Below are 21,651 nucleotides of genomic sequence, written 5' to 3' on the forward strand. Positions count from 1 at the left end.
ACATGGCATGGGGACAAAATGAAGAGGGTGAAAGCTGGTTGAGGTTAGGGGTCAAAAGAGGAGGCCATAAAGAGGAAGGCATAGACATCTACTTGAAAAAGAAGAACTTCTATGTAATTCCATCATTTATCAAAGATGCCATCAATAGAGTGCTCCTCCCGACCCTACCACTTTTCTCCCTACTTTTCACATGGCTGGTGGAGTGGGAAGTCCGAAGACTATTAAATAGACAGGTTATTTCTCATAATGTTTGAACATTTTTATATAGGATATATATGTATATATATATTCTTGATGGTTTGTGAATTTCACACCATGCACCCAAGTTCCACTCATCTCCCAGTCCTTATATATCTTGTAAGCCCCCCTTCTGGAAAGAAGATTAAAAAATAAAAATAAAATAAAACCAAACAAGCAAAACTCACTGTGGAAGCTGCTGTATGTGACCGTGTGACTGTGTGTCTGTGTCATGGTGTGTCACACAGCCTTCCTTTTTGCCCAAACGGCTTTACTTGTAAAGATTCATTGCTGTGAGTCATTTGTAGGTCCAGTTCAAGGCCTCTGGCTTCTGTGACACCCTCAATACTGGATCCTCACTGGAACTCCTCTCAGATATCTTGCTGTTGCCCTGAGTCTCAGACATCCTGCAGGTTTGGTTCTGCAGGACTGGCCCCTTCACGGGTTCTATTAGCTCACAGATAGGGTTGATCTTGGGGTGCACCAACTTGAAGCTCTGGACCTGAGCCTGGGCCTGGATCGTGGCTGAGCTGGTCAGCCCACCACCTCTCCCTGTTTCCTTGTCGAGGGCCGAGGACAGTTCCCTCGTGCTGCAGCCGAGGAGGGCCAAGGTATATAGAACATTTCTAATACCACGAACACCTAGAAGTACTCTTATCACCTGCGATCCTTACCCCTCAAGACGCTGACATAAAATCAGTGTGTGTCCCACAGCAAATCAACAGCAGCTGTTTTTAAACAGCAGATTGTATCCCAGAATACCTTCTCGAACCAGGGAAGAGCTGCGTGCAAGCCTGTTTATGGATTTCCCTCATGGAGCCTGGCATCTGCAAGGTAGAGTCATGGAGAGACAGTCAGAGGTGGCTGGGACACTGTGGGGTGCTAAATGAAAGGGTGACACTTGGGAGTTTCAGTGTGAGCCGCAGCTCCGAGATGCCAGCATGGCACGTCAGCTCAGCCACACACAGAGGAGTCACGACGTTTCTTTTGGCTGGAACTTCTGCTGAGAATGTGTTGTTGTTATTGTTGTTGTTGCTGCTGCTGCTGCTGCTGTTTTAGACTTGTTTATTTTACATATGTGTACATTATTATGTTCCTATGTGTATGTTTATGTGCTCCGAAAGCAGGCAGGCATCATCAGAAGGTAGAGGACATGGCATCCCCTGGAACTTGAACCAGAGTTACATGCTATAATGATGTGGTAGGAACTGGATCTGGGTCCTCTGCACAGAACTGCTAAACCTGAGCTGTCTCTCTAGCCTTCTGGTTTTGTTACTATCAACACTTCAAACTCGCTCATCCCTGTCTCTGGTGGCCAGGCCATAGCCATTCCAGGAATTGTTATGATCCAGACATGCTGGGGGCACCCTGTGTCATCTAGAAAGCTTGGGTTATCAGACCCATTGCTAGTCCCAGGCTCAGGATAGAGTAAGCGGTAGGCCTCATGGCTCCTCGCTGGTTAGCATTTCTTTGACAAATCTCCTCTGATTTCAGGTGATCTGGGTATTCCCCCTTATCCTCCTTATAATTCTGTTTTTAGAGTAACATGTTTTCCTTCACCAATGCCAACAATCACAGCCCTTGCCCTTTGCAGCAGCTTCAGATGTCAGGTGGCATATGCTCAGAAACCTTAAGGCTTGGTCCCCCATGCCTGGCCAGACAGGCAGCAGCCCTTCTCCAGGGAGTCTGACTCTGAAGGCTGGCTGAGGAGCCATCGTTATATGTGACTGACAATGTACCAATTCTTGGGACCCTGGATTCCAGTCAGCGTTGGCAGGCTTGCATAAGACCCTTAGTTAACCTGCAAGCCCCAGCCACCCAGGGGACCAGGTAACTTCCTGGAATGTTGGGAGTTGTAGTTCGTGGAAAAATAACAAAGCCTCACGGGAAAGTACAGTGGCTTGTGGGTGGATGTGGTGGGTCAGTGTGGGGGAGGGACTCAGGGCTTCTCAACTGGGAATTAAAGGGAGTGGCCCTGACCAAAGCCCATCTTGGTTATTATTTAATTAAAAGCTTGCTTCGAATTTGGCTCAAGTAGTGGAACTGGTTTTCCTCCAGCGAGTTTCAGGATTAAAACTCATATGAAAGGTAACTATTAGCAGAAAGCTCGCAATTGTCAGTGTCTGTAGAATGTCATGGTTTATAGTTTATTCAATAGTGCATACTGCTTTCCATATGGAGCAAACAACTTCTTGTGCATTTCTATAGTGCACTGTCCATAGCATTTTATTTGTCTTTCATTCTCGATTTTAGTTAATAATGTATTACTAGTTTCTGTGCATTTTATAGATCCTTGTGCACAAAGGAGTTTTGTTGTTGTTGTTTTGTTTTGTTTTTAAAGACAGGACTTATGTACCCAGGCTGGCCTCTACTCTCTTTCTAGTTCTGGAATCAGTACATTAAGGTCTCAGTCTTCCTGTTTTCACCTCCCAAGTGCCAGGGCTATGGGCATGTGCCAATACACTTACTTAATCTGTAAACCACGAACAACTGGGCTGCATCCTCAGCTCGCAGTAAGGGTTTTTAAAAATGCTTGTTGAATGTAAAATGGTGCAAAACAAAAGCCACCAAACTGAAAATGTCGGAGTTCTGCCCCTTCAGTACTTGGATAGTGCTAGGTGTCTGATGAGATAGGGACCTTCTCCACTCATCCCAGGTCACCCTCCATGGGCAACTATGAAGCCACAGAAGCCCAGCTCCAAGCATGAGGCTGTTAACGAGGCTTATACAAGGTGAAATTGACCATTCACCCAAAGCCACCATGGCATCTAGCTAGTACACAGTCTTGTCTGATTTGAGAGATCATGAATTTCCATGCAGGGAGAACTTATGGGAAAGGATTCTCCCAGAATGTAAGAAATGGCCATTTCTTAGATAGAAGTAAAATGGTTGTTTAGATGTGGTAGGGAGCTCTGGTCAGCCCAGGAGAGCCAGACTGGACTCTTCCAAGAGAACCACGAAAGATGTCCCCAACTTCTGAGGCACACATACATCTTCTGTCTGCTGCTCTCCTTTTTCCAGAGTCAGAAAGTCAGAGAAAAGATGGGGTTTAAAGAATATTAAAAACAGAGAGCCAACCGTGCTGTTTTCCTCTCCAAAAGGTCTGTTGAGCCCGAGTTATAGCAGACAAGATGCAAATAAAATCAGTGGAGTGCTCTTTCTCTGGGAGAATTCCTGACAAACCTTCATGGAACACTCCAAGGAGCAAAATCTTCTAGACCTTTCTATCATGATCAAGGGGGTTATGTTCCCCTGACCCTAATTAGTAAAAGTACAATAGTAACATGGGTGCTCTGATCTTGTATCATTATATTTCCTGGAGTATCTACTTGTGTCAGTGTGTGTTTCCTGGAGTATCTACTTATGGTAGGTCTCTGTGCTGGATACAAATGAGTATCAGCTGGGCCTGTTAGTGTTTCAAACAAAGTCTTTGATCTCTTTCCGGAGTTTACCTTGGCCCTCACCCCCTTGCTTTTCCCTCCCCTCAGACTAGTCAGAAAGGCGGGGTTGGAAGCACAGGAAAAACCTCCACCGTCCTCACCTCATGATAGCAGCTTGTTGTTTCTTTGGACTCAAACCACTTCCCGGCAAAGAGAAGTGTCTTGAAGGCATTTGTTTTCTTCACGTCTGTGTTCCAGCTGCCATCTCTATAGCATCCTCCCATTCTCTCTAGTCACATACGAATGGTCCTTCAAACACGGAGTCACAAGCTCACTGAGATTAAAACTATAAACCCTTCGAAGGCAGAGAACACCTCTTCTTTTAAAAAAAAGAAAAGAAAAGCCTTTCTATCCACAATATCTTCCTCAATAGCTTGATACTCAATGTATATTTTAAGACTTGAAAAAAATGAGAAAAAAATTGACTATAGAAGATGATTTCTCCCTCGAGAGGGACAGATCTCGTTGTGTGGCACGCACAGGTCCATATTGTCACTTCCTGTTCTATAGGACAGGAAACGGGGACTGGGGAGGTTGGTTTTTCAGTTTCCGGAACTAATTATTTTCCATGGAGAACTTTGAAGAAAGATGAGCCAGCTTCATTTTGCTTCCTTTAAAAAACTATTTTGTTGTATGTGTATGAGTGTCCTGCCTGCACCTATAGACATACATCTCACATCGACGGCAGATGCCCGTGGAAGCCAAGAGGGGGCCTTGGATCTCTTGGAACTGAAGTTATAGATGTTCCAAGCTGCCATGTTTGTGCTGGGAATGGAACCTGGGTCCTCTGAAAGGGCCTCCTGTGTTCTAAAACCATTGAACAACCTCTTCAGCCTCACGTTTCCTTTTTACTTCCCATCACTTGGTTGCAGGTCTTTGTGGAGCACAGTGTAACATTTTAAAAAAATTTTTGCATATAATATGCGATAAAGAATTTGGGGTCATTAGCTTTTCCATCTCCTTCATTTTTCATATGTGGACATTTTGAGTCTTCTTTTTCCAATCTTTCCAAGTATAAAATACAGCATTGTAAATGTTAGTTCATCTTCTGAGGGAAGAGTTCTAGAAGCCATGACTCCAGCTCTTTACTTTGAACTTCTTACCCACCATCTTTCCCCAGTCCTTCCTAGAGTCTACCAACCACTATTCTATGCTTTTGTGCTGTGAGATCAACTTGTCCATTTTTCATCTCTCTCAGAGATCCCAGGTCTTTGCCCTTCCGTGCATGTCTTGTTGGCACATGCACTCCAGGCCCAACCACACAGCCTTTTTTATGATTTAATAGTCCTCCATTAGGTATACATACCATATTGAAAAATTCATCCATCAACCGACACCAGTGTTAGTCCCATAGTCTGGCTATTACGAGCTGTATTATGATGAATGTGGGAATGCAGGTATGGCTTGGAACAGTTCTTTGGATCTGTACCTCAGTGGTCCCTTAGTCCATCGCCAGGGTTGTACCCTGCAAGCACAGCTGACCAGGGCCAGGAGCCCATTAAGTGGGGTATTATGTCTTCTGTCACAAGAAGCCTAACATCTCCAGTGTTCTTGTGTGAACATTTTGCCCATCATCTTAAAGTCTGACCTGTCACCTCCCACAGTGGCTGCAAGAGGAAACAGTCCTCGTGTTGAACAGGCATGGAGCAGGCAATGGCTTTCCCTCAGAGCTTAGGTCACTACATAACTCGCAGAGTTTAATTGATGCCTGATCAAATTCATGTCTCATTGGAATGCGGGAATTAAAGTTCTCTGTAGAGAACTTGGAGGGATTTTGTCAACATCACATAATACTCCTCGGCAATAATTACTAAGTTTAATCTCAGATAAGCCTGGTACAGGCATTTCTCCTGACAGCTGTGAGGACTTGCTTCTGAGCAGTGAGGGTCAGTGTCTACCATGGGCCCCAGTGTGCTATGAAGAAGGAATGGGGAGTTGTGAGCCCCGGATGGGAAGGGTTGAGGAGTTAGGCACTGTTGCTGCTGAGCAAGGCCTATAGGCCTGGCACATCTGTCAAAGGCACATCTGTCCTGTGCTATTCCAAATCTGAGAGCCATTTCTGGATACCTACACACATCATACACACACACACACACACACACATACACACACAAATACTATACATATACACATAACACAAACCACACATATACCACACACACTCACACACACACATACATAAAAATACTATCCATACACACATAACACAAACCACACATACACCACACACACATACATATACACATACCACATACACATACATACACACCACAACAAACCTTCCACACACTATAACATACCCATACTACACAGACACACACACACACAAACCACGCAGTCTGTCTCTGTCTCTGTCTGTCTGTCTGTCTGTCTGTCTCTCTCTCTCTCTCTCTCTCTCACACACACACACACACACACACACACACACGAGTACATGCACAAGCACACTTACATTTTAAAGGAAGCTTTTAAGAGGGTAGTTCAATAACATTTGCCTTGCAAGTGTGAAGATCTGAGTTTGGTCCTCAGAACCCACATAAAATCCTGAGTGTGGAGGCCCAAGTTTATGACCTTGCTGCTGGGAAGGTGGAGACAGCTAAATTCCCAGGACTCAGTGGTTAGGCAGCATAGCAGGATAACTGAGTTCAAGGCCAATGAGAGGCATTGACTCTAGGAAAGTGGATGGCCTTCCTGAGGACACGCAGAAGGTTCCCCTCTGGACTTCCCACATGTGTGCCCATACCCCCACCCTAGCACACATACGTGCATGCATATGCCTGCTAACAAACACACAGCCGTGTGTGAAATAAGACTACGTTTGTTCCCATTTTCCACAATGTCTCTCTTCTTAAAAACAAAATATGTTTGCCACTTCAGATACCAATCTGGAGGCTTTTCAGCGGAATCTCCACACCATAAGGGATAGGGTACAAAGAAATTAGTCAGTGACAGAGTCTGCAAATCATTTCAGACTAATGGGGCAGAAGAAGTCACTGTCTTCAGTGGTGCAGCCACTAGCAAGTTACCTACCCTGCGGCTGACACAACCATCTCCATCTGGGTCACTGCTCTGGTTTGCTTCTTTGTTGCTGCTACGCTGTGATACCATGATAAAGAGTAATGAGGGGAGAAAAGGGTTAATTTCATCTTCACCGTCCAGGTCACAGAGGGAAGTCAGGGCAGGAACCCGAGGCAGGAACCTGGATGCAGAAATGGAAGCAAAGAGCATGGAATAAACCACTTACTGGTTTGCTTAGCACAGCCCCTCAGCCTGCTCTTTTACAGAGCACAGGACCATCTGCTCAAGGCTGGCAGCACCCACTGTTGGCTGGGTCCTCACACAGAAGTCATTAATCAAGAAAACGCTCCGCACAGCCCGTACCTTGTCTATAGGCTAATCCTATGGAGGCATCTTCTCCATTGAGGGTGTTTTCTTTACAGCTTTTGTTAAGCTGAGAAAAGAAAAAAAACCCCAAAAACAAAAACAACAGCAAAAATTAAACCAAAACAAACAAAAAAAACCCCAAAAACCGTAAGAACAAATAAAAAAGTTCCCCCAAACAAACAAGCAAAACATCCAAGTAGCATAGTCACAAAACTAGAACTGAAACAGAAGCCATGAGAATGGGAGGGAATGGAGGAGTTAGAATTGTTAGTGGGGGAGGGAGAGGGAGGCTGGGAGGCTGAGAGGCCAAGCAGGACTATGATGGACACAATGTATAAAGCTGCCAAATAAACTCATTAAAACAACAGCAACAACAAAGCCAACATCAAACCCCTCTTAGGAGCTAAAGAGACTGCTTCCATTCACAAGACTGGGAGTTCCTTTCTCAGTTCTTCATACACCACCGCCCTCAGCACCTCATCCCCCACCCCCCCCCCACCCCCCCTAGCTCCGCCACCACCCTCCTGCACTTTGAATTCTGTTAGGACCTGGATTTCAGTCGATATTCCTTTGTTCTCTTCTGCTTTCACCACTGAGAGTAAGCGAGGAGGAGCGGGAGAAGCTGATGAGAGACCTCCTCTAGCCTTCCCTTAGCATCCGGAAGGGGCAGCTGTTAGGAGACCTAGTTACAAGCATGCTTGCACAGACAGACTCTGCCACTGTGTTGCAAAAGGAGGTTGCTTTCTTGCTGTTGTTTAGGGATTTTTTTTTTAAACTGAGCAGCCTCATGGAGTGGTCCTTATTCAGAGCTTCCCTGCAAAGCCTCACTTCAATTTCCCTCAATTCCCACCTCAGCCAGAATTATCTTCTGAGGATACCTAAGGTGAAGTCATCGGTCAGCATCCCTGTGGGCATCCCGGGGTTCCTGAAGACTTACGATCCCTCTCCGTAGCTGTAGATTTGTGCAGTTGCATCCCGAGGTTGATGGTCACTGGGTCTAGGTTTTCTTGCTAAGAAAAATACTGGGAAGTTCTATGTCTATGTCTTAATGAAAGAAACTGCGCTTAAGTACTGGAAGCCATCACTACTGACATTTCTGAGTTCACTGATGTGTTACAGTTTGGAGAGAGTTTGTCTCCCAAAAATTTAAATGCTGGACATTGGTCCCTAAAAAGGGGGCATGGCTACGACAAGGATGTTACAACTTGATACCACCACCTTCGGAAGGGCTTGATGCACTTAGCCCTGGACTGGGTTAGTTTTCATGAAGGCAGACGGTTAGAAAGGAAGATGCTTCTTTACCATGTTAGGATTCAGACAGTGGTCCCACAGGATGACATCGGTGCTATGTTTTTGAGACTGACTGGCCATCAAAAATTAGGGGTTAACCCCAGTGAACTAGACTAAGGGGGGGGGGCGGCAATGGGGGGAGGGTTGGGAGGGGAACACCCATAAGGAAGGGGAGGGGGGAGGGGGATTTTGCCCGGAAACCGGGAAAGGGAATAACACTTGAAATGTATATAAGAAATACTCAAGTTAATAAAAAAAAAAAGAAATGTAAAAAAAAAAAAAAATTAGGGGTTAAATTAGCCTCTTTGCTTCCTAAGTTGCTCGGCCTCGGCTATTTTGTTAGAGTAACACTCCAGGGTGTAGGACATGGAAGATTGTACAGCATTGAAAGGATATCCAGATAGACATGATTTCCTAGACTTTCATTGGCCAACCGTGGCTACCTTTCTCTGACCTTTAGAACTGACACAGTGCTGTAAGCTTGCAACTTAGAGTGTGCATGCTCAGAGTTGCAAGGAAGCCAAGCCCTGGGATGAAGCCTTGCTATTACTTTCCTTCCGAGGTTAGCACAGAATCTGAGAGAGCAGGAAAAGACCGTGATACTGAAGGACACAGTCTTGGCCAGGAGAGAACAAGCCTGAAGAATATAAAGAAAAAGATAACTGCACAGTGCCTACGACTCTCTGAGGCAGTCAGAGGAGGAGCCTCCAGGGGTGGGAGAGCCCTGAGACCTGACAGAACATCCTGGCTAGTTTTATGTCAACTTGACACAAGCTAGGGTCAGCCTGAGGAGGAAACCTCAGTTGAGAAAATGGCTCCCTAAATCCAGCTGTAAGGCATGTTCTTAATTAGACATTGATGGGGAGGGCCCAGCCCACCATGAGTGGTGCCGTCCCTGGGCTAGTGGTCCTGAGTTTAATGAGAAAGCAGGCTGAGCAAGCCATGATGAGCAAACCAGTAAGCAGCACCCCTCCAAGCCTTCTGCATCAGCTCCTGCCTCCAGGTTCCAGCCCAACTTGGGTTCCTGTCCTGACTTCCTTTGATGATGAACAACAGTATCTTAATTAGGGTTTCTACTACTACAATGAAACACCATGACCAAAAGCAAGTTGGGGAAGAGAGGATGTATTTGGTTACACTTCCATGCGGCTGTCTGAGACTGACTGGTCAGGACAGGAACTCAAACTGGGCAGGAAGAGCAGCAGAAGCCATGGAGGATGCTGCGTCCTGACTTGCTCAGCCAGATTTCTTAGAGCGCCCAGGACCACCAGCCCGGGGATGGCACCTCCCACAATGGGATCCCTACCACGGATCACTAATTAAGAAAATGCCCTACATACTTGCCCTACAGCCTGATATTATGAACGTATTTTCTTAGTTGAGGTTCCCTCCTCTCAGACGACTTTAGCTTGTGTCAAGTTGACACAAAATTATACAGAAGAAGCCATGATGTGGAAGTGCCAGTTAAATAAACCCTCTCCTCCCCAAATTGCTTTTGGTCAAGGCAGTTTCATCACAGCAATGTCACCATAACAAGGACAGAGGCAAAATGACTATTTCAGAACTGAGCCACGGGAGTGGTATGAACGGAAAGGAGGGACCATTTACCCAGTACTGAAACAAAGGTACCAGTCTGAGACCGGAAGTTCAGGCTGCATTCCTGAGACTGCGGAAGGACCTTATTTACCAGGGCACCTGATTTTTTGTGACATGATCTTCTAGGACCTTTTCTGAAGACTGGTGCCCACTGGGTGACTCTTCAGGGTCACAAAGCAGTTGAGATGGCAGAACGCTATGGCATATAATCTATGTAGCTATGAGCTTCGAGCAGTTCTCCTTTTGTCCTGGAGCCCTTGCTCACAGCTCCTAACCCCTTTGAAGTTCGCCAAAACACAGGTGTGCTGTGTTCTGATTTCAAACAGGGCGAGCTGCCGGGGAGACTTTGAATCTCGGGGCTTCCGCAGCTGCTCCCAGCCTTCAAAGGGCTGGAGGGAGCTGCAGGGGCGGGCCTCTGACTTCAGAGGTGTAGGGGGAGGTGTACTTCCAAACTCCTCTCAGCCCGGTTCGGGCTAGGGTGTTCTGGCCCCTTTCAGAGGAGACCAGGGTTCCCTCCTGTTTCTACTGCCCCAGCAGTGCTAAATGCTGACAAGAGGTCCTGGCTGCTTTCAGCTAAGCATTAGTCTTAATGGGTTTGGCAGGATTTTAAAATAATCAAAACAAAGCAGGTTGAAAGGTTCCAGGAGGGAGGGACGTGGTGACTGCCTGAGCTTAGACCGCGGGGTGTGCTCAGCCTAGACCCAGAACAGCTCTAAGGCCCAATGCCAAGGGTCTGGGCTGAATGGAAAGCTGCAGTGGCTTTATCAGAGAAATTAGTGCATGATTAGAGCTGAAAAGAGTCACAAGTCTTACCTCATATTTAGCCTTCCCAGGATCAGGTGTCCCATGTGGCGCACAATTGCTCCTTTTCACTCAGGCAGTCCGAAGACTGAAAGGGATGCAGGTGGAGGAATGGAGCATGGGGGGAGGGGGTGCGGGGGAGGGCACGCTCCCCACAAGAGAGCTGGAGCAGATCCTTCTGTTTGACTCAGTGGAGGGTGAATGAGTTGATTAGGTTGGGTGCTGCAGTTTTTGGTGTAGCTGTGCTATAAGCAAAAGAGCTTTGCAGGTAAACGCGGGGGAGAAAGGGCGTTCATTTTCTAGGTAGCTCTCTGCTTAAGGCCCACTGTTACATTTCAGGTACAGGAACTCGAGGCTGCAGCTCTCATGGTGAACGGCCCGTAACGGAAGTGCCTTGGGGAAGCATCTGGCAACAGACTGGAGAGTGGCGGCCACCCACACCTATCACTAGATTTGTTCCCATCTCTGACCAAGTCTCCTCCATGTCCAGGTACCTGCATCTCCCAACCCAGTTCCTCTGGCAAGGGAGGGCCAGCAGAAGGACCTACTTCTGAGACAGGTAGTGAGTGGGTACATAGTTGGTATCCAAGACACTAAGCACCCAGTTGTCCGCGGATTAGGCCCTCTCTATTCCAAGGCATGTAGAGGACCTGGCCAGAGCCAGGAGTGTCCCTGCTTTCTCTTGGAAGTGAGACAGCCTCAGTTTTCTTCACACACAAACTCAAGTGAAGCATAGGACCCACTTGAGAAATGGCTAACTCCAGAAACCCGTGCTTGAGAAATGGCTAAGTCCAGTAACCCAGGAAACATTGCAGCTAGGCATGGACTCAGAACATAAAGCTCTTTGGGCAGCAATATAGTTTCTGACTCACGTTCTTAGTACGTCTGTTTCTCCTGCAGCCCCTCTCTGTGTGGCTTATACAATGCTGGCTCTCCTCTGGTCACTGTATGTCTGTTTTGTTTTGTTTTTACTCTCCCCAAACTTTGTGCTTTCTTCACGCTCAGGTCAGAAGATGGTCACCATTCATCTTCCGACTTTGTAAAGTCAGTTCAGGCTCACATGGCGAGTTTATCTGAACAGAGTGTGTGGGAATTCACAGAAGGGAGTCTGATGGATTTGGATTAGGCCAGAGGAGGCCAAAGGTTTCAAAGGGAAGGCTGTGGCAAGTGTCTTGAGTTCTAATCTCAGCACAGGACTAGCAGCCAGTACCCAGAACAGATCTAAGGCTATGGTCATAGCAGGGGTACGTCAGTGTACAAAGGAGGTCAAAGAACATCAGTATGGCTACCAGGGCCTATGTTTCCCAAAGCTTAGAGTTTAAAGGTTCCTGTGTGCGTTTCTATGTGTGCTCATGGTGTGACAGAATCTTACAGTTAAAATAACCCCCCAAGTATTATATCACATACAGAAAAGAAGTTTAGATTTATCGTTTATCAAGACATCTCTTCTCTTAAAGGAACCTTCCTGCCGTGCACCTCAGCTGAGCTCCTCATTAGCATGGCCCTCCTGAATTGGGGGATTCAGTCACAGATTCTCTCTAATCATGCTTGGTCTTCCTGGGACTGAGAGGCTGATGTATGCTGGGGAGTCCTTTGCGGATTTACGTCCCCTTTTAATATGCATCTGGCACAGATGGTTTCCAGGTTGTCTCCCTTCCTTAAGTCTTCTTTCATCCAGGGCTGATCAAAATTTAGTGCGAGCCGGTTTAAAGGGACAAGCCTTTAGGTTTGGAAATGTTCATATAAATAAAAATGTTGCTGTAGCGGCTCCATTGTTAATGAAAGAAAAATGATCCAAGTCCTCTTCCGGGATAGCGGAGTCTCTGAATATATTTATTTCAAGATTTAGGTGCTGGGGGAACTGGCCACAAATCACAGAGCAACCATTAATGAGCCTCTGTCCCTACCTGTTAAGCTTATTAACTGCCTGTTACGTGCAGCTCTGTGTCCCACTTGGGGAAAAGGAATGGATTCTTCTGCCCAGCAAAGGCTGAAAGAAAAATACAGAAGTTAATCAAAAGCATGGGGGAGGAGGGTCTGGAACTGCACCCAGACGTGCTGGCGGACATTCCCGGGGAGCTGGGAGATTGCTGGAAGATCTGATGCTGCCTGAAATTTAGCTAATTACCTCCACGTCTCCTCAGCCAGTATCCTTCTGCTCTGTGTGCGCCTTATCTTCAAGGAACCTGCGCGTTAATTGGTGATCGTATTCCTCCTACCCGAGGCAGGTTTATTCCAGTTTAGGACGGTGCTGTGTGAGTTAAGAGCTAAGCAACAAAAGCCACCACAGTGTGAGGCCACAGGAAGTGGGCCTTTCCGGGAGATAGAGGTCCTTAGGCTACATCTCAGCCATACAGCATTTCAATGATTGTCACCTTTTAAGAGTTCGAACTTGGTCATTTCTAAAGGTTACTCATGGAATGCCCTCTTAACACCCGAGAAGCTGAAGGAGAGAGAAAGGAGAGCCTGCTGAGAAAGATGGAGACTTCCTGGGTCACAGGAAGCAAAGCCTAGGGCTTAGTTCACAGAGAGGGGGAAGAAGCTACTCTAGGTGGGAACATGGTAATCAGACCTCCAAGTAGGTGTGTGCATACGGTCTGGCTTGGAGTATGGGAGCCAGGGGAAGAGCGTTACTGACCACAGGCAGAAAGATGGGTAGATCCATGTAGGCAGATAGACAACACAAAGCCCAAAGTCCAAACCCATTGCCACGCTCCTCAGTGCAAATATTTTCATACTCGTAACCCTTCCAATAGCTTTTATTCTTAAGGCGAGATTCTTTTTATTGCAAGTAGCAGCCAGAACTTTTAAAGCCATTTGAAGCCAGATATAAAAACTGAAAATGGAAGAGCCTATATCATCAATTAAAGGGCTCATATCAAATTTAGAAGTTGCTTAGATAAAAGAAGACGAAACTGCATCCCTGTGTTAATCGTAGCTATTTTTCCTTGTTCTTTTTTTCTGCCACCACTGCAACCATGTCTTATCTATCACTTGGTTCAGGCATCACCACTGTAAACATCATGCCGTGCACTCAGCCAATGATAACATCATTTAACCAGACACGAGGAGACAATTCTCCACCTCGTTCATCCCATCTCGGGACAGCCGGGAGGGAAGAATCTTTTACTGAATGAGTCAGGCAGATATAACTTTATGAGTTTTCCTGGAGTAGAGAAGGTGAACCTAACAGCCCCACCATAGAAGAACACCCACTATGATGGGCTTGCATCTGTCACCTTGTGCCCAGAGCAGTACCTGGCACACGCAGGTGTTCAACTACTGCATGCAGCCCAGTCACTAGCTCTGAATTTTAGGAGATGGGTGTTAAGTGTCCCGGAGAATTCTTTCTCACCACCAGAAGGGATGGTTTGACAGCCTAGAGCGAGATAATATGAAATCTCTTAGTCACCATGAACTCACTGCTGTGTCAGCCCAGGCTCCTCATGGAACCGACTGACTTTCTCCCCTTTCGTCTCCAAACGCGCTGAGTGTGAACACCCTACCATCTGTTCAGCTTCATCCCCTCGTGCTTCCGCACCCACAGCATCCGGGATGTGCCAGTGTGCAAACCGAGAGCCAATTGCATTTGTTTCTAAGTCTCTCCTGTCCGGTTATCCTTCAGGTGGTCACCACTGAACTTACTCAGCTCACTTAGACCGATGGCAAATACAAGGGTGGAGAAGCCATTTCTATGGAGAATAAACGGAACGTGCTAAAGGATCTCAGTAAAATCAAGTGCTCAGGAAACGTCTGTGCGGTTAGTGGGCAAGGCACCTGGGCGCCATCGGGGAGAGTGCGTGCGCACAGGAGAAATACACGTTAAACTTGAGAAAAATAAAATCTGAAAACAAGGGGTTAAAGTGGGTAAGGCAAGAGCCTTAACACAGGATGGCAATAAATAACTCCAGCTGGCCAACACCTCCTCAGAGAATGCACACAAAATGCTTGAAGGCTGCAAATTTTCCCGGATGTTGTCTGAGATGTATGGCTCTTTTGCGTTTGTTTGTTTGTTTTTAGAACAAACAGTTCGCAGCTTTTATAACTTGTCAGTTGACCAAAGACATTTGTTTCCTGATTGACATGTACCCCTATTGGGGTCAAAAAAGTGAAATGAGCATGTCCCTAAGAGTCAGAATGGAGAATCCGCAGCACCTCCACAGTTAAGGCACCGAGCCTGGCGCTCACACTCTTGGGGACCTTGGCAGTACTGGGGAAAGAAGCCAAGAGCTTCTGGGCAATAGGTGATGCAGACCGTGTGACGCTCCTGAGACACCTTCAGTAGCAAGCCCAGCTTCCAACACGTAGCATTTGCTGGGTCATCCTCCCCATTCTGTCCCTCCCTCTCTCCCTTCCTCTTTCCCTCCATGCTTTCTTCTCTCTTCCAATTTTTAACTTATTTTTGAGATTATAATACAATCATAAATTTCTCCTTTCCTTTTCCTTCCTTCAAATCTTCCTATATATAACAATCCCACACACAGCACTTCTTCCACCAGACCTCTTTTTCCACTGTTATTGCATGCATATGTATATGTATATATGTATATGTGTATATATGTATATGTGTATATGTATATGTATGTGTATATATGTATATGTATATAGTATGTATGTATATATATTTTTTTCTTTTCTTTTTTTCGGAGCTGGAGACCAAACCCAGGGCCTTGCGCTTGCTAGGCAAGCACTCTACCACTGAGCTAAATCCCCAACCCCGCATGTATACATTCTTAAATATATATCTGCTCAGTACATTATCATATCACATATTTATGTCCCCCAGGTTTGCTCAGCTGCTGTAGTTGTCTGTGTGGCATTGGGGCCTTGTGGGCTGCTTTCTCCATAGTTTGCAAAGCCACTGGTATCTTCATCGTTCAACCCCGCATTTGGAAAGTGATACCAGGGAGACTTTACAGGTGCAGCTCCTGACATTACTAGGAGATACAACCCCACAGCAAACTCCCTGATCCTCAGACTCTCGATCTTTTAACCCCTTCTTCAGCAGGTTCAGGAGTGTGTTGTAGATCTGCTGGGCCTGGGGCCACACCCCTGCATTTTGATTGGCTGTGGTTTTCTCTCTCCATCTGTTTCAAAAGAAATTTCCCTGATGAGGTGTGACGCTACGCTAACCTGTGGGTGTGAGGACAAGTGTTTACAGATTGTTAGTGATGGTTTAATAAATTAGTAGTGCTGTGCCTTGTCCTGATGCTGTTTGAATTCTGATGTTAATTCTGATGTTAATTTTGCATCCTCAAGAGGGGTTGCCCCGTGACCAGTAGTCATCACCTACTCAGGTGACCTCATGTGAACCTTCTCCCCATTTTAACTGGTCAATAAAGGTTAGAGCCTGTGGTTGGGCAGTGGAGGGGAAAGATGGGATGGGAGGGAGGTATTTGAAAGTGAAGTCAGGTAGAGAGAAGAGCAGAGGAGGGAAGGAGATGAGGAAGTCGAGATGGAGCAGAATCAGGTGACCAGGAGAAACCGTAAGTAGCAAGGGGTCTCATGGTTGGGGAAGAAGTTAGTATAGTGTTAGATCTGCCAAATCGAGGCTTAGAGCTTATAATTGTAATAACTGGATTGTGTTCTTTTATGTGGGCTTATTGGGGTTGGAAATTTCAGCAATACTGAGGTTTCAAATTCTCTTTCAATATCCACTGAGTAGTGTTATCTAGGTTTTCAGTCATGTTCTCCCTCTCGTTGAGTGAGCCTCAAGTTCAATTAGAGACTCACTGGTTACCGCCACGGTATTACTGCCTCTTCAGGATTGTGGTGGGTGCTGTCACTGATCTGATTCACAGATGCTAGCTGCTATCACTGTTGATTGCCTCCCTCTTCTGAAAGTTTGCTTTGTCGCCTCTGGTATCATGGTAGCTAGAGGTCAGGAAGGGGACTTTCAGGTCGGTTCTAGCTTAGGGGTCTCTGGGCACTGTTACTGAAATGCATGCTGTCTTCAGCAACAGGGCCCTACTTTCCATCTCCAAGGGAAACTAAGAGCAACAGAAATAGGCTTCAGGCTTTGGGATCTGCTAGGCGGCCCTGGCCAACATCTCAGAGGAGGGCTTCTCATGTCTGATATTGGGGTTTTGTTAGATGGTCTTTGGTTCTTGGAGGGAGACAAGAAAAGTTCATTAAAAGTATATGAAACCCTATGTTTAGATACAGAACTGCATGTATTATAAGTTTTTTTTAAATACTTAGTGTGATTCCTTGTGGTCTTTTCAGACATCCTTATCTCTATCTTACCCATCTTCCCGTTTCTCAGTGTTCAATTCCACTTTCCTCTCTAAAAGCCCCCTTTGCCCATCCCTCCATCACATTGCTGGTACCCTGGTATTTCCCTCTGGCCGCTCTCCCACTTTCTGATGTATTTACCTCCTTCCCACTCCCTAAGTAGCTCCCATTTCCCATTGTCCAGGTCAGATAATTGTACCCTGCTATTGTTTGGTCCTATTTAACTTTTCTGGTTTCCGTGGTTACTACTCCAGGTTATGTGCTTACATCTGAAGATTTGGAGCCAGGAGCCTCCAATAAGAAAGAATATGTGACATTTGTATTTCTGGGCCTGGATTGCTTCACCCGATGTGATCGTTTCTCATTCTGCCCATTTACCGACCATAGCCTGTGATTTCGTTTTTCCTAACAGTTGAACTGTGTTCCGTCGTGTACACATAGCACATTGCATTATTTATCCCTGGATTATGGGATACTTGGGTTCTTTTCTTCTCCTGGACATTGTGCACAGAGCAGGAATGAAGATGACTGAGTATATGTGGACTAGTATGTCTGGTCCTTTGTGCGTATGCTGAGGAGAGGTGTGGTGGTCATATAGAAGATTTCTTTTTAGCTTTTTTGAGAAATCTCCACACTAATACCCATGGTGACTTCCCTAAATTTGCAATCCCACCAACAGAGCGTGAGGGTTCTCCCTTCCCTGACACCCCCTCCAACATTTGTTGTCAGTTGTTTTGTTGATTTTTGTCTGATCTTTAGGTAAGATGAAATCTCAAAGTTTTTTTGATTGCATTTCCATAATTGCTAAGGATGACAAACTTTTTTTTTTTTTGGAGACATTTTTCAATTTTTAAAAAACTTTTTGCATTTCGAGTTCTTGGTGTATTCTGGATATTGGTCCTCTGTCAGATGTGTAGCTAGCCAAGGTCCTCTCTCATTCTACGGGCCTCCTCATAGCCTCGGGGATTGTTGCTTTAGCTGTGCAGACGCTTTTTCGTCTTATGACGTCCCATTTGCCGATTTTGACCTTAATTCTTAGACACATGGAGCCCGATTCAGAGTCCTTTCCTACACTGATATCATGTGGGCGCGGCCTATGCTTTCTTTATCTCAGCACCATCACTGGTTTAGATTTCCGTTTCAAGATAGCTTTGTGCACAGTGACAGACAGAGACCTGGTTTCATTCTACACGTGGACATTTGGTTTCCCAGAACCATTCGTTCATGCTTTCTGTTCACCAGATTGTGTTTAAGCATCTTTGTCAAATACTAAATGACTCAAGCCATCCGTGCTCCTGTTTGGGTCTTCAATTGTATTCTATTATTCTGTTGGTCTATTGTCCATTTTGTGTCAGCACCATGCTGTTGGTTTTTTGTTTTTATTACTGTGGCTCTCTGTCATGTCTTCAGATCTGTAGTAGACCCTCTCGCCTTGGGGTTTTTTCCAGTATTGTTTTGGCTATGTGGAATCTTCCGTGGCTTCATAGGAACTTTAGGATAGTCTTTTCTAGTTCTGCAAAGAATTGGATGGGGATTTTGGTTGGGATTGCATAGAATCTGTAAATATATTTGAAAGAACGGCCACTTTCACAATGTTAATTCTACCAACATATGAGTTCTCATACTTATATAAGAGAACCAGATGTCATCATTTGTCAGTGTCTCGCTCTATCTCTTTCTTCGGGGTTTAAGGTTTTCATTGTAGAAGTCCTTCAGCTCCTTGGTTGGGTTTACTCATGGATGTTTTATCATGAGGAAGCCTGTGACTGGGTCCATGATCTCCTCACCTGTATGTTTGTTGTTGTATGTAGAAAAGCTAGTGATTTGTGCAAGTTGATTGTTGCCTGCCATACTACTGAATTTGTTCATTGTTTTCAGAAGATTTCTCATAGAATTTTTGGCGGTCTCTGACATATAGTATCATATCATCTTCAACTGGGGATACTTTGACTTCTTTCCTTATTTTTCCCTTTAATTTCTTTTCTTTCTTTCTTTTTTTTTTTTTTTTGTTCTTTTTTTCCGGAGCTGGGGACCGAACCCAGGGCCTTGAGCTTCCTAGGCAAGCGCTCTACCACTGAGCTAAATCCCCAACCCCTTATTATTCAGCTAGTATTTCGAGAGCAGTTTTGGAAAGCATTGGGCATCGTGGACATCAATATCCCATTCATGACTTTAGTGGGATTGCTTCAAGTCTTTCTCCAATTAGGATGACGTTGCTGTGTGCTTCTTTTATCTGATTTATAGCGTGTTGAGGTATGTACACTCGAGTGCTACATTCCAAAACCCTTTATCACGAAAGCATGTAGGTTTTTATCAAAACCTTTTTCTGCATCTAATGAAATGATCATGTGTTAACCTTCACCAACCTATGAAGTTTCGTTTTTTGTGAACCCTGAGATCTAAAGACCTGGAAGAAAGAATGAGGTGGGCTACTGCAGAATGCTATAGACAACCTCACTTCAGTTTCAGTGTACTTTTATACACAAATGTAACAAAAAAAAAAAAGCAGTCATCCAGGGAAGGTTGTTTGAGTCCAGAAAAATGTGGTCAGAAAAAAATGGTTTAAAAAAAGCACATAAATAAATGCCAATAAGCACATACTGAATGTTGACAGAGCAGCCCTTTCCCAGAACTTTTCAGGACAGAGTAATTTAAACACAATTGCCTGGCATGTGCTGTAGATTATATCTGGGAAAGCATGAAAGCAAGGCGGAGGCCATGCCCAGATTCAAGGTAGACTGTCCAGATTGGGTTCTCTAGCTGTGATCTGACATTTAACAAGAATAAGTGTGTCTTATAAATTGAATGTAAATGCTTGTCACAGAAGGCATGAAGTTACATCCAAAGCAATCCAGGGAATAAAGTTCCCCTGAGATAAAAACAAAACAAAACAAAACGAAAAAACAACCAACCAACAAACCAACCAATCCTCTGACATTTTTCCTGGAGCCTCTCTCACAGTTCCCTAAAACATTGTTGACCATGTTCCAACACTCATATGACTCTCTCTCTTCAGTCTCTGTCTCTGTCTCTGTCTCTCTCTCTCTTTCTCTCTTCTGTCTCTGTCTCTCTCTCTGTGTGTCTCTCTCTCTTTCTCTCTTTCCCTGTTTTGTCTTTAAGTCTATTTATGTGGTTTATTTTGTTATTGACTAGTGTATGTTGAACCACCCATGCATTTCAGGAGTAAAGCAAACTTGGTTTTTATGCTGCCAATTTTAAGTTTTATTGGATTGTGTTCAGATTCAAAGAGTGATTTTAATCTTTTTGAAACTGTTAAGATTTCTTTTGTGTCTCAGAATATGGTCCATTTTAGCAAAGGTCCCATGTGCTGCTGAGTAAAAAATGTTTCCTTTGGAGCTTGGTCAGAATATTTATAGATGTCTGTTAAGTCCTTCTAGTGCATGAAGCCAATTAATTCTGATGTTCCTGGTTAAGTTTTTCCAGATATCCTATTAGGGAAAGTGAGCTATTGAAGCAACCTACTATTAATGGGTTGATGTTTTTCTGTGCCTTTAAATGTGATAGTAGTTTTTTTTTTTATTAAATTAGACACTCTGAATTGGGTGAATGTGTGTTTAGGCTAGTACTGTCTTCTTGGTTAACTGTTCCCTTGATAGAATGTAGTGTCCTTCTTATTTGTTCAGATTAGTCTTAGTTGAAGTCTCTTTTGTCAGAATGTATAATAGCAATTTGATTGGAATACTTCATTCAATTACTTTAAAGCAGTCTCCAACTTTAAAACCAATATGAGTTTCTTGTAGGCAACAGATAGATGGATTTTCTTTCTTGGTCCATTCAGTCAATCTGTGTCTTTTGATTGGAGGATTAGGCCACTGATATTTAAAGTTATTATTGAAATATGTGTGTTAGTTGTGGTCATTCTGCTGTTGACTGTTGATGTTACTGTTTGTTCTCAGTGCTGTGTTGTGTTTTAATAGTTATGGCTTCATAATTTTTCCCCACTGTCTCTCTGCTATGTTCATTCCTCTTTTCAGCCATGAAGAACACTTTCTGTATCTTATTTGGTTTGCTGAATACAGATTATTTAAAATACTTTTTATTTTTGTGGAGTTTTTTCTTTCTCCTTCAATCATGGTGGATAGTTTTTCTGGGTATATTATTCTAGGTTGGCTTTCATAGTCTTTTAAGACTTGGAATTAATTGTTCCAGGCTTTTCAGGCTTTCTAAGTTTCCACTGAGGAATCAGCTGTTAGTCTGATACATGACTGGTTTTTGTTTTTGTTTTTTTTTTTTCTTGAAGCTTTCAATACACTTTCTTTTGTGTGTATTGGATATTTTAACTATGATATGCTATGGGTAGTTTCCTTTTTTGGTCTTGTTCATATGGTGTTCTTTGTGCTTCTTATATTTCTATAATGTATATCTTTCCTTAGTTTTGGGGAAGTTTTCTTCTAAGATATTGTTGAAGATTTGGTCTATTCCATTAGCTTAGGATTCTTCTCGCTTATCTTATCTATGCCTATAATACAAAAGCAGTTTTTTAAAAATGATGTTTCACATTTCATATGTGTTTAAATATTTTCATGTACCTTTTTTTATTTGGTTTAGATCCTCCATTTGATCTTCAAGGCCTGATATTGTGTCTGCTGCTTGCTTCATTCTACTTGTGAGACGTTCTTTTGCATTTTCTAGATGGACTATTGGATTT

General features: G+C 44.4%; 1 long non-coding RNA gene across 2 annotated transcripts in view; it reads left to right on the forward strand.

Annotated features, from left to right (window-relative positions):
* The first annotated feature begins 10,370 nt into the window (after window positions 1–10,370).
* The window catches only part of LOC108351983 (uncharacterized), a 282,038-nt gene continuing 270,757 nt past the window's right edge, over window positions 10,371–21,651 (forward strand). Inside the window, exons 1-2 of one of the 2 annotated variants that reach the window (XR_015629806.1) lie at window positions 10,371–10,503; window positions 11,088–11,238. This is a non-coding gene — a long non-coding RNA (uncharacterized LOC108351983). The remainder of the gene's footprint in view (window positions 10,504–11,087; window positions 11,239–21,651) is intronic. The other variant, XR_015629807.1, reaches the window with a different exon arrangement.

This window comes from Rattus norvegicus, chromosome 9 (genome assembly GCF_021556685.1).
Source record: "Rattus norvegicus strain SHRSP/BbbUtx chromosome 9, alternate assembly SHRSP_T2T, whole genome shotgun sequence".
Lineage (NCBI taxonomy): Eukaryota > Metazoa > Chordata > Mammalia > Rodentia > Muridae > Rattus > Rattus norvegicus.